Raw genomic sequence first — 13897 nt, forward strand, 5'->3', positions numbered from 1 at the left:
TGTATACACATTACACATAGGGTTCGTACAGCTTGTGGTCCATACGTTTGACAAATTATGATGGATTTGGAATTTTTTATGATCGTCAGCTGCATAGAGGATTAGAATAAAGATTAAAATGATTTTGTATCTCTCCCAACCTTGAAACAAATCCTCATAATAAACCTACTAATTGAATTACTATAAGCATCCATCAGAAAAGTGGTGTTTTCTATTGAAAATTAAAGCTATGCCCAAGAAACTGCTAACCACCCAAAAATGTTCTAATCTCTATAGGCTTTGCAACCTATTGATGTAAACCTTTAATATTTAAAACTTTAACTATTTGATTCAGCAAATTTCGTAGTTGGAAATCTCAACAATCTACGACAGCAGTTAAATTGTAAAGAATTAAGTTATCAAAAATCTGTCTTTAAAACTTTACCTTAGACGGATGAACAAAATTTAAAAAATCTCGTACTTCTATAGCAATTTCAAAGCTGGAAGAAAATTTGAAAATGGGGTCGAAAGAGTAATATATCATGCATATCATATTTCGATAAATTCGAGTTTAGGTGAGGAATAGTTTAAATCAAATAGATTCTAGTACAATAGATGGCAACGCAGAATTTGTACACTCTCAGTACAGCTGTACAAGTGTCAATTCAGTTTTTGAGTCCGACAAAATCATCAATAATAGTGATAATTTTAGAATAAAGTGCTTATCTTACAGTAAAAATTTCGTTTTCCTTGTTATATTTGACACTTGTGACGTTGTGTATAATTGGTCCATTTCTCTGTTGCCACCTATTCTACTTGATAATCTATTTGGTTTAAATAGCATTGGGGACTTCCCGTAGTTGTAATGTACGACGAAAGTCGGTTTGGTTGTAAAATATTTTAACAATAAATTCAATATGTTGGCAGCTAATAATGCTGTTAGTGATGGTAGGTAAAATAGTACAATTATTCAAAGAACCAGAGTTTACCATGCGACATAAAATAAACACAAGGATGAATAAATGATTAATAAAGATAAATGAAAATATTATGAAAGAAAGAAAAAGAAAAAGTGGAGGTACCAATTTAGCCTTCGGTACCAAATTAGACATCGTCCCAAATTAGCTTGTGCAATTCATGACAAAAATCTGATCAGTGTTTTTGATTTCAAGCGATAAAACATACATATGAACAAGTGTCGAAATTGGTCCCCTGGTCCCTTTTTGGACGTAAAACTGTCTTCCAGGTCCCCAAATGGCACATGGACATGGGGACCGTCCCCATTTGAATGGATTTGGTCCTGTTTTGTGTGTGTAAATCATAGCAAACCAATTGCACCTTATCAATTTCTCTTCTGGAAGGGACTGTCGTTGAAATTTCAAGTCATATAATTTCTTTTCCAGAAATTCGCAAATTTTTAAAATTAGAGATAATTAATTTTTGAAATGAAGGGTTACTTTAAATTACATCTACAGCGCCGTTAAAATAAAATATGTTTTCGTATTATACTGCAGTGCCATCCTCACCTCATCATTTAGTTAATTGTCAGTTTAAAATTTGAAAGAATTGAAGTTGCCTCTTACAATTTCGTCTTTTTCATATATTTAAATATAATCATCTTTTTATATACCTTTTATCTAATATATATATATCTATGTTACATGAAGATATTGTCTATGGTACATATATAGGTCTATAATAATTGACATTATTTTCAACAAATACATACAAATACATTTATTAATCCTTCAATTCTTATGCTTAAATATATATTATTTTCTTTTTATCTACTTTATAACAAATATATATGTTATATATTAAATATTTTCTATGATATATAATGTTCTATAATACTTGACATAGCTCATAAATACAGCTATTTGTCAATCCTTTACTTTTAAAACTGCAACTCATCGTTCTTTCACATTTTAATAATAAATAGTATATACTAGCTGGGGAACCTGAACAGCGTTGCCCAAGATAGTCAGAGTACGTTGGTCCCGCCGTTTACCCGAACTTTGTCGTAACTTACGATTTTTACGATTTTACCAATTCGAGTTAGAATCAAAAACCAATCTAAGAACCGCTACACTCTCCACCAAACGCTACTTCGGTATGTTTACTGCAATTTACTGCAAAATGCACCGAAAGCTTATAGTTGAAGGTAGCTACCAACGTCTACAGATTCAGTTGTTAAAGTTAAAGAAAGAGTGGCACGGATGCTCTGCTATATCTAGTTTCGCGTGGTGAAAATACAGTATACATATGCGTAAGATATATTTTCTTTATAATATTAAATTAATTAATTGTACAAAAATGAACTTTAGGTTTAAGTATCCCCCCCCCCCCCTCCATCTATGACACAAACATTTATATACATCCATACCCCCCCCCCTTCACACCCTTGCCCTTTCCCTGCCCTCCCCCCCCATGTGTACGATTATGTAAATGTTTAACACCCTTTTTTCAGCATCTTTCACGGGTTTATTACTCAATTCTCTTTACTCTCGAGTACTGTATACTCATTAATATTGAAATCAGTTTACAGGGGCTCATTTCAGGCTCATGAGGGCAGAGGGGGGGGGGAAGGGAAACTTATGTTCAACAAAAACTATTAAGCAATTAAATTAGAAAAAAATAAAAGATTTGAAACTTTTGGGAAAAGAAAAAATGGATGTGATAAAAAGACAACAAATTTTAAATTAAAAATATTTTCACACTCATTAAATAATTTTACAAAAAGATGGAAATTTCATATGTTTTCGTATTTAAAGGCAGCCCTGAAAACTCCTCCTTTTAATCAGTGAAAGACATAAAATAAATGAGGATCATAAATTGCATATTATTTAAATAGTTCCATTAATGTACACTATAGATAGACAGATACAAGGATAGTGCAATAATGATCACATAAATATAATATCTCTATTCATTTGTAAATTATCTTTTTCACAATTTCTACAATTATTTACAGGTAGTAATTAACAAGAAAGGTACAAAATTATATAGATAATTCCAGAGATAGTCATGACAATCTAATTTTTTTCTTTTAATCTTACTATTTTTGATAAAGGGAGTGTTCGCGAAAAATGAAAGGGGGTATAGGCTTAATGCGAGAAAAAAGCGCTTTTGATCGCTACTAATCTTAATTCTATCTTTTGAGTCTATAAGGAGAAAATTGTTAAAAACGACTCACACCGAAGAACGTAGTGTCCATATGGCCATACAAATTCAGAAAGATGCAACATTCAACTCGGATCGTAAACAAATAAATTTAATTCCAAACAAATCATTCAGATATTACAAACAGTAGTCATCGATGATTTTTCAACGCATTCGTAAATAGTTGATATTTCATAATATTTTGTATTTTTCATGATCTGATAGTTACGTTTGAAAACATTTATTTCTGTTTCGAGGATTTTTGATAATGAAGACGACATTTTCATATTTTCCAAGAATGTTCGAAAATCCAGCCCCAGCGAAAATTATTTTTTAAAAAAATCAAAAATATTATGAAATATTAACTATAATATACGAATGCGTTGAAAAATAATTAAATGGAAAGATCAAGAAGCAAATAGAAATATAGAAAGACAGAAGAATGGACAGATCAAGAGGCAAAAAGAAATATAGAAAGATAGAAAAATAGAAAGATAGAAAGATAGAAAGATAGAAAGATAGAAAGATAGAAAGATAGAAAGATAGAAAGATAGAAAGATAGAAAGATAGAAAGACAGAAAGAAAGAAAGATATATATATATATAAAGAAGAGAAATAATTAAAGGAAATTGCACTGTAAATTTTACAGTAGCAATGCAGTTCATAGTAAAGCTACTGCCACCACTTAGATAAACTAATTCCATTATTTTATTTCAAATCTATTTTTCAACCTAACTCAATTTGTATATTTACAAACACGCAGGGTCGGGACCAGGGAGTAAATACAGGCTAAAGGTTGAATTTACACTTGAATGAGATTCAATAAAATTTAAATTGAAAAATTAAAATAGATTGGGCAAAAAATTATTTGAAAAAAAACATTTTGAATGAAATTAAATTAATAAATCAATAAATCAATAAATCAGTTTATAATCCTACATTAAGCCTGATCCATTAGTTTTATGATCCAAAAACTGGCAAAGAAGATCTCTAAATCTACATATTTGCTAATCAAAATAAATAATCTAATCCATATAGACAGGAGCTAATTATTACGCACTGACTGATGAGTGATGATATATGTGTCATTCGGTTTTTAGAACACTATGTTAACATTGAGAGGATTTATTATTGTGTGTACGTAATTAAGTCTGTTTTCTTGGAGTCTGGGCAGAAACCACCACCACCGGAGCGCTACCGAAGACCCCGTCCCACCTGAAACCCCATCCGGTACCTCACCGGAGACCCCGACATTGTCAACGGAGACCCCAAAGTCTTCATTGGAGACCCCAAATAAATAGTAAAACTTTTTGAAATTGTTAGTTGCTTTTTATAATATAAATTTATTTTATCATAAACTTTTACATTAGAAGTTTATTTTATGCATTTACGAAGAAATCTGAAACATTTTAAATTTTTTTAAATTATCAATGCGTGTTAATAGTTCATCTCTGTATTAAATTTTACTCCTCCCNGAGGGAGGACGGGAGGGGGAGACAGGGAAGTACTCAAGACAGAGATATCTTTTTTGCTTGGAAGTTTTTAACTTTTGAATTTTAGTAGCTATCTTGTAAAAATGGTTTAAAATCATTACTAAATTTACAAACTTACAAAAAAAATTTTAAAAATATTTTACTTGGGGTCTCCGATGAAAACTTTGGGTTCTCCGTTGACAATGTCGGGGTCTCCGGTGAGGTAGGGGACGGGGTTTCCGGTGGGACGGCGTCTCCGGTAGCGCTCCGGTGGTGGTGGTTTCTTCCCAGAGTCGGTTTCTTGCAATATTATTGAAGAAAACAATTTTCTTCATATTTGGCTAAACATGCGCGACGCGGTTACTTTATCTGTTCCAAATCCCACTATATACTATAGACAGAAGGAAGAGTAAGGAGAAGTTGAAATTTATCCGACATCTTTGTGACTTTTCTAATCTCTACCTCCGTGTAACCTGATTGCGTAATCCTTTGATATTTCAAACTTATGTTATATATTTGATCTAACAGAATTTATAGTTTGAAATATCTAAGGTTTACAACATTTGGTAGAGAAGATATAAGGATTAGAAAATATAAGATTAGATAAATAAAACCGAACTGTACAATCAGATATTAGAGTAAATTAGGAGTTGAATCAATTAAGTATTCAGAGTCCGAATTTAATGAATTTGAGCCGCGTCTTAAATCCCCCAAGAACCGATTTCAATTGAGCGCCGGCTTAAATCTTGAAACATTAAATCCTATTTTAAGTGAAACCAACCATATTTGAGCCGCGACTTAAATTTAAGCTGCGGCTCAAATTCTTTAAATTCGGCCTCAGTTTCTTTTCAAAACTAAAATATAATACAACTCACATAAACATACATATATCAAGAAATATTCTCTAACGAAGTACAGGGCTAAATACACCTTCCTCTTCTCTCATTAGTTGCACTCAACCAACCTAATTTGTATTCCTTGTATCTGCGTGTGGTCCCCCCACAATGTATGTTCGTGTTTGTGTGCCCGTGTGTCTTCAGTAATGTCAACGTTAGAAAGAATTTGATAAATGTTGACTAAGACCTAAGAAGTTAGAACTGAAACAGAATAGACACCAGTTGAAATCTCGATGTTTATTATTCATTGTCCTAATTTTCATCCTAATCTCTATAAACAAAATTGTAATCTCCGGTTTTATGTCTTTCATTTTGTTTGTCCGATCATAACACGGAATCCCTTAGACCAAATTGCCTCAAATTTTGATACGGAAACATGGTAGACCCGCGGTAATGTTTTTAGTTTGGTTTAAGATTCTAAGTTTTATAGCGAAAATTTAGTTTCAAGATATACGTTGGAACCCAAGCTAGTTCTCAATAAAATCAATCAATTCTAGTGTGATGTAAACAAAGAGAAAATCTATTCTCTTTGGATGTAAAATATTTGAAAAAATAAAACATCATATTCTAAAATATTCCGAGCACATTCTATATATGCTTTTATTCCTAGGCCGACTGCCGAGCACATTCTATATATGCTTTTATTCCTAGGCCGACTGCCGAGCACATTCTACATATGCTTTTATTCCTAGGCCGACTGCCGAGCACATTCTATATATGCTTTTATTCCTAGGCCGACTGCCGAGCACATTCTACATATGCTTTTATTCCTAGGCCGACCGCCGAGCACATTCTATATATGATTTTATTCCTAGGCCGACTGCCGAGCAAGACTAAAAAGGATAGAAAGATAAGAATGTATATAAGTAGGATAAAATGTAAAGAAAAATGGCTGAAAAACGAGGACAGCAATATATAAATGGACAGTAAGATGACAAGACAAGACATGGATTAGATAGAGAGATAGATAGATAGATAGATAGATAGATAGATAGATAGATAGATAGATAGATAGATAGATAAATACATAAATAAATAACCCCTGTTAATAATTCTAAATCTGCGAATAGTAAAACATATATTTATAGGATTCAAACATATCACATGATCAATGCTCACAACCCTTTCATGTTTGACATGCAAAAATATTCTTCCCACCGGGGGGTGTTTTATGTGGGATGAGGTTACTTAGAACCTTTGAATAAGGACACATATAAGTTAGAACCAAAGATGATCTTTAAAAAATCCGGTGGGACCGTTGGAGGGGGGAGGGTATGGAGCGATATTAAATACCGCAGATAAAAAGATATTTCATAAAAAAGATAAGTTCATAATCCTTTAATAATATGAGTAGCAAATACTTGTACAGTCTTATCAAGTCTGTGCAATTTATTATTTTAAATTACTTCAAACCTTTCCCTATATATAACTAGATACTGTCGTTTTTCATCTTGAAGTAGATAATGGCGTTGGGACATTTCATAGATAGACATTTCATAGATAGGACATTTCATAGATAGACATTTCATAGATAGGACATTTCATAGATAGATAGACATTTCATAGATAGGAAATTTCATAGATAGACATTTCATAGATAGGACATTTCATAGATAGACATTTCATAGATAGGACATTTCATAGATGATAGGACATTTCATAGATAGACATTTCATAGATAGACATTTCATAGATAGACATTTCATAGAGAGGACATTTCATAGATAGACATTTCATAGATAGGACATTTCATAGATAAGACATTTCATAGACAGAAAAGATTTCCATAAACAGATGAGATATTTATCTACGAAATTTGTTTTCTTAGATTTTTCATAAACGAAGACAAGGGACAACGTAGAATTATTGCTATCACTAATAGTGCTTTTGTTGAAAGAAAATGCTCAGGTGATTTGTTAGAAATCCGCACAACAAAATTGGAAAAATTGCAATTTCTCAGTTGTTTCTCTGACACGGTAGAAGGAAGACATGACCTATACGATAAGATTTGTTGTAGACAAGGGAAAATATGAAGATGAAAAAAGAGAAAAAAATATCATTAAAAAAATCTCCTCTGTCTATGAAAAATCGTCTCTGTCTATGAAATGTTTTATGTATGAAATGTCTTATTTATAAAATGTCCTATCTATATAATGTCCTATCTATGAAATGATTTATCTATGAATAATTTGCTAGAAAAAATCGCCATTTAAACTACTTTTCTGTGCTATTAGGAACTGTGTTATTTAGCAACTTGATGAATAACTTTGCGGAGAAACCACTCAATTCCCCGAGGACACCAACGACGTTTGCACCATGGACCAATAGATCTCCTCACTATAGTTTCAGTAATAGTAAATATTTCCATTTACTGATAGCGCCGATTGAAGGATTCATAAGTCTAACTGAATAATGAGATAGATAGAAAGATAGATGTTATCGCCATAGTATTTCTATTGGTTCAGAATAGACACCAAACACGTGACTGAACCCTGATTGGATCAGGTGCTAATGAACTCGGCATACAGGAGTGTCCTGCAAACCAGCACACAAGTAAACAAGCAAGTCAGAAATGTCCTGTCTATGATATTATTATCTATGAAATGTATTTCTATAAAATGTCCATCTACGAAATGTCCCAACGCCTAAATAATATCTACTAATTTTCTTTTTTTGTCACAGCTGCATAAATCTTCAGAAAACATAAATTTTGAAACGAAAAACAAGAATATCTCCACCATTTATACACAGACAAAGATTTAAAGGTCCAAGAGTATTTTAGTGAATCGGATATGCATGAAAAGCTGAAAATACCGGGGAAGCTAAATGCTCCAAAGTGCGTTTTTTGTAATGCAATCCAAGATGTTTATTGTTTTTTCAATCCAAACATTATAATGGCCCTTTTTTTCGACGCATACAATGCAAAATTGGTAGAAAAATTGATTTTTTTTTATTATCTGCGCCCGGCACTGAATTTGTAGATGAGTATATATATATGAGAGTACATTTAGAATATTAATAACCTCTATATTTGACAACCTGTCTTGTAAACAACACCGAACATGCTGTTCAGGGAGGGGAGGAATGGGGGGGGTAGGTGGAGGCATTCTTTTAGTGGGGGAGGGGTTGTACGCCGTAAGGAGGAGGTGGGCTGAACTATAGTGCCTTGCCCCCACCCCATAAAAGAGAAGACAAAAATTGGCCTACCGTACGATTTTTAATAATACATTTTTAAATAAAATACGCAATAGCTATCCATGGTTCGGCCATAAAAAAATATTTTTTATAAGGCATAAAATATTTAACTTTGACCAGGACCTTTGTAAAAGTTCCAAATGTTTTCTTTAAAAAAAGACGATATATATATTTCAATTCTTTAAAAGTTTTGCCCGCAAGTTGAGTTTATTCATTTTTTACTTAATCTAATTTCAACGTGTTTTTGCAAATCCTCTAAAACATGCCACAAAAAACATTTTCAGAAATACTTTACGACAAAATAAAGTAAATAAAGTAATGTTTTCAATCATAATTCTATCGAGAAGAACAGTAATGTTTTAAATTTCTAATATGTATCTAACCAGATAAACTGTATTCTCTTCCTAGATAAATTTATCTAGGATTCTCTCATACTTGTGTGTAAAATAAAACTAAAAAATGTAGCCACGACGTCACAAAGACGTTCCATTAATGTGTGATTTCGTTCTACTCCTCGAGTCTTGTTTCCAGACGCAATAAAACTCTTTATCTTACTAAATTTACGTAAACGACATGTCTTTATGTTTGAAGGCAATTGTTCTTGGTTTAGGAATAGTGTTTATCAAGAAAGATAATGTTCTGCATGAAGTACATCTAGAAACAATATATTCAAACTTAGTCTGAGTACCACTGAGTTTGTTTATTTCTTCCCAGAAAATGATTTTTTGATGTAAAATTTTTTTTGGAGGTTCCAGGTGTAAATTCCTCTGTGTCTATAAAGTTTAAAAGATTTTTTTACATTTTGACGGGATCACTTAAATTCTTGATAATATAAGTACCTAAGAATATTTGCATTTTAAGAGTTTTTTCACCTAAACTTGATGCCTTTAAGGCAATCAGGTTCAGATTAAAAGGTTTCCGAAAATCACCTAGACCTGTATAATGGGGGAGGCGTAACCCCCCCCCCCCTTGAACTCAGAGCTATCACACTTTTCAAATCTGAAACTGAAGAGTGAAGAGTATTAAAAACAATAAAATTGCTGGGTTTTTTTGCTAGTTTTGTATGAACTTTGAAGGAGAGATAAAGTAGCATACTTGTGAGGTAATCGAACTGTATGTACTTTGTGTACCTTTAAAGTATCCAAGAAGCCAAATGTTTTGAATTTACAGTTCAAATGTAGCCCCCCCCCCCCTTGATTTATTTCTGTATACGCTCTTGCCGAAAATCCAGATTTTTCAATATTTTTTTTGCAAATTCACTAAAGAAAACAGAAAAATTTTTAAAAAATCAGGCTGTTATTTTTACATCAATGTATATGATGAAAAAATGGAAACAATTGAAAAAAACATTTAAGAGCTTAAATCACTTAACGAAAAAAATCTGAAAACACTTAATGAGCCACGAATTTCAAGTTGATATTATTTATTCCAAAACTCTGGAATTTGAATTATTCTAAAATCATAAAAAGTTGTAAATTCGTGTTTAAAGTTCAGGGTTTAGATGATCATCTCAACCCAGAAACCATATTGCACATGCACACTGCACACAGTTTAACTTTATTTGCATAAAGTCGGAGGGTTTGGGAGGGAAGGTTTAATTTTCTCACTTGCCCTCTTTTTCTGATCTCTGACATTTCAGATTGCATTTCTTGAATCAGAATCAAACTTTAAATTATGAAAAACTTTTCAAAAATATTTATTATAATATTTACAAATATATGAAGGATGCAAAGACTAATTTCACGTTTGTTGGATACAAACAAAAATATCGGTTTTTCGAAAATAAAGATGACTGAATAGATGGATAGTATGACTGGATAGATGGATAGTATGACTGGATAGATGGATAGTATGACTGGATACATTAAATGATTAGCACTGATTATGAACGAATAATATTTACTGTTTATTCACCGCTTCAACGTGAGTACAGGTCAAAATAAAATATTCTTTATTAAAAAAACACCCCTCTCCTTCCTTCCCCTAAAAGACAGTTTGTAAATAATATAAACTGTTTTAGATTAAGGTGAAACTTATTTATCCCTTTACAACTCTATGCAATACATGACGTGACAGGAATCTATGGTGTATCTTTTTAGTACCTAACACTCAAGAGATTACGCTGAGATTTGAAAATTTCCAAAACGTAAATGATCTTAATAATATTTCTTTTTTTTCGTCTGAGAGTGCAATTTCAATGATTTAATTTACTGAAAAACTAAGTTCTTGTCATTATTTTGATTTACCCTATATATTATATCTTTGCAATCCGTCGTAGACTTTTAATATCTCAGACGGTAAATGATATTAGATTAAATATTTTCACATTTTTGCTAAACATTTTTTTCTTCAGATTATTAAAGTGAAGCCCAAGGAATTCTTAACATGTACCATATGTTATAGATTTGTATTACAATAAGGAAATAGAGGGGGAGGGGTCACTGTGCCCCCCAACCAGTCTATTTTGGGTAAAACAGACGTCAGTCGAAAATCGAAATAGGGTTAATTGTTCTGCACAATAGAGACCAATTGATTTATTGTATAACTAAAGATTTATTTTAGCTCATATCGTCGATGCAAAAGTTATTAGCGCTGATCTTCTTGAAAATGATTTACCAAAACCTGCTCTATCATTTTTTACTTTTCTTTAGTAATAACTGATCAACCAATGAATTATTTTTTTTTATTTCACGGATTAAAAAATAAAAGATTTTGATTGATAGATTGGTAGATTAATAGTTTAAAACGATCCTGTTTTCTGTAAAGGTTTGAATACAACCTTATCCCGCAAGTTTTATGATTTTCACCTTTAAAACCCATCTCTTCAAAAATACAGGGTTACCCACAATGTATGAGCCAATACAGGGACAACCAGTACAGATTCTGCATCTATTTATCTTGGAACCCACGGTTTAATGTTTTGATTCATTTGTTTAATTCTTTGCTATATTTAATGCAGAAGACATAGAAACCTTCGGATTGAGATTTTGGGTCGTCATTGACGTCTCATTCTTTCCGGGTAACCCTGCCCTGAATATATGTAGAATTGTATGTGGTTATACCATGCAGGTTATACTTGAATTACAAATCATAAAGATCGCTCAACAGACAGAGCAGACAAACAAACTGGCAAAAAAAAAAGCAAACAATGAAACAAGCAACCATGCAAACAAGCATACAGGTTCAGACAAACAAAAAAACTATATATTTAAAACACCAGGTTGAAAATCTTTTTAATCAAACAAAATGGCAAACATAAAAAATAGAAAAAAGCCCCCGCCCAANATGAAATCTTTTAATCATAGAGTTTAATTGTCGATAATCTGTTTGTTGTGTGTATTTCAAGAAAATACTCGCGGTTTTTTACAAATATTTTCGCGGATATTTTGAAAGTGTACTGATAAAAATATTATTTAGACCTTTTCTTTAACGATGTCGTATGTCTGTCTTTACATGGAGTTAATCAAAGCACAACGTGAGGATCATAAGAATAAAATAATTCTTTGAAAGGAATTGAGTCTTTGGAACAAATATAGATTTTTTAATATCTATATTTTTTCCACCTTTCAAACTAAGATTCTTTCATCTAACAGAATTCATAGTTTGAAATATCTAAGGTCTACGGCTTTGGGTTGCAAAGATAAAGAGATTAGAAAATCATAGTTTGTGACAAAGACTCAATTCCTTTGCCTAAAGCCCGTATATTGAATTCAATGCAATTCAAATTATATATTTCTGAAGAAACATTTGTATAACAATTTTTAACATAACATACATAACATCATCTAATTGCTCCTTCAGCAGGAGAGCTCAAGAGCTCGGAGCTGTATTATAGCTGAACCCTCCTGTATCTAAATAAACTCTAAAACAATTGAATTGGCAACACTATGGGGACGGAAGGGTTCAAGTAGACAATTTAGTGATTTATATATTGGTATAAAGTTTTCAGCTCTAATCTGCTATAATTACGTAATATATCTGAACCTATCTAAACCTACAATGAAGAATTGACAAATATTGAGAAGTAAACAGGAAATCAGGAAAACAATGCTTTTATTCTCAACTTTATTGTGCACTTTGTCCTCCATCAATACAGGGTCCTGACCAATATTCTTCAGGAGCTCAGGGTAAATTTTCAAAATCATACAATTCAATGATTTTTTACTGTTTTAAAATTGTTTTACTTTTCTCAAACTCATCCTATTTTTTCAGTTTTTTTTGTGATGTAAAAATTACTAGCACATTGCAGACTGCGTATGGATTAAAAAATTTTGAATTTTTGTGAGAGTGTACAATTTATTTATGCTTTTTTGTATTTGTAAATTCATCACTGCAAATATACCCCTCTGGGCCTTTTCTACTTTATTTTAATTTTCTGCTCTGATCGAGCACGTTTTTGCTTTTACAATTAGAACCAGAAAACTGTGGAATAGGAAAACGACATTTTAGCAATACTTTCGAATATATGTTGTTTCCAAGCACATAGTTTTAGTAGTAATTTAATATATCAATTATTACACTGCACTTTTGCTGTGTCATGTTAATTGGTTTATTTAAAGCAATAAATTGACCTTTTTGGACCTTTAAAATCTGAGAAACATAAAGAAGAAATAAAATGTTAAAGTTTTTCAATATATTTTTCTTAGGATAAAACTTTCGCAGAGAATACACAGTTTTATATTTTCTTTGCCACAAACTCAAATTTTATAATCCATATATCTTTGCAACTTGGTGGTGTAAACCTTTGATATTTCAAACTAAGAATTCATAGGTTGAAATATCTCAGATTTGGGACATTGGGTTGCGCAAATGTAGGGATACGATAGTCAGAGTTTGTTTCAAAGACTCAATTCCTTTCTAGAAAACGAATAAAGTTATTGCCAATCACTACCTGCTGTGTGTTTGTTCAATCGTTTGTCTGTGTGTCCGATGTATTTATAGGATCTAACTCCTAAATTATTCCTAAAATGAATAATTTATGTTTGCAGTTGTGTGACAAGGTAGTGGTGATAACTTACCATACTTCACTTATATACATGCTCATGGATAATTATTCAACGAGACAAGAATTGGAAGTTTTTATCTGAATAATACATTTAATTTACATATTTTTGAGAGAAAATGATATATTCTAAAAATATATTTTCATTATTAATAGTAAGTCATGGACAACTAGAGTAAAATTCTAAATGT

Source organism: Eurytemora carolleeae, unplaced genomic scaffold (genome assembly GCF_000591075.1).
Source record: "Eurytemora carolleeae unplaced genomic scaffold, Eaff_2.0 scaffold118, whole genome shotgun sequence".
Lineage (NCBI taxonomy): Eukaryota > Metazoa > Arthropoda > Copepoda > Calanoida > Temoridae > Eurytemora > Eurytemora carolleeae.